The sequence below is a fragment of the Oncorhynchus masou genome, chromosome 30, assembly GCF_036934945.1.
Source record: "Oncorhynchus masou masou isolate Uvic2021 chromosome 30, UVic_Omas_1.1, whole genome shotgun sequence".
Classification (NCBI taxonomy): Eukaryota; Metazoa; Chordata; class Actinopteri; order Salmoniformes; family Salmonidae; genus Oncorhynchus; species Oncorhynchus masou.
Genome location: NC_088241.1, coordinates 7,488,562 through 7,489,315, shown reverse-complemented (window position 1 = coordinate 7,489,315; position 754 = coordinate 7,488,562).

The following is a 754-nucleotide window of genomic DNA, read 5'->3' as shown; positions in this document are numbered from 1 at the left end:
CAAAACATCAACTGCATATTCCAAAAAGCAGCATCGAAAGCAAATTTGAGAAAACCAAAGAAATGCAACATCAGAAGCAAAAATCAAAATGTTTCTGACAAATGGTTTGATAATGAATGTGAAACAATTAGAAAACACTTGAGACAAATGTCAAACAAAAAACATAAGCAGCAAAACAACCCAGAGCTACGATATGAATACTTTGAAACTCTGAAACAGTATAAACAAACACTGAAACGCAAGAAATTTAATTATACCAACAGGACACTTGATGAAATTGAAAACGCAATTGACCAAAATCAGTTCTGGGACATGTGGAACAATTTAAGCACAACAAAGCCACAAGAATTAGCAATACAAGATGTAGGAATTTGGAAAACTTATTTTGATAATCTATACAAAAACATCCCACAAAAAGACTTGCAACAGAACCAATTAGAAATTAAAGAAAAATTGAACATCCTTGAATCAGTCATTAAAAACAACCAAAATCCATTAGATTACCCAATAACCCAACAAGAACTAAATGAAAAGCTAAAATCTATTAAATCAAAGAAGGCTTGTGGTCTAGACAACATCAGAAATGAAATGCTGAAAAACAGCACACCTGAGTTGCAAAATGCTGTGCTTAAATTGTTCAACATGGTTTTAACTTCTGGCTGCTTCCCTGATGTCTGGAACCAGGGGCTCATCTCCCCTATCCACAAAAGTGGAGACAAATCAGACCCTAATAATTACAGGGGAATTTGCGTAA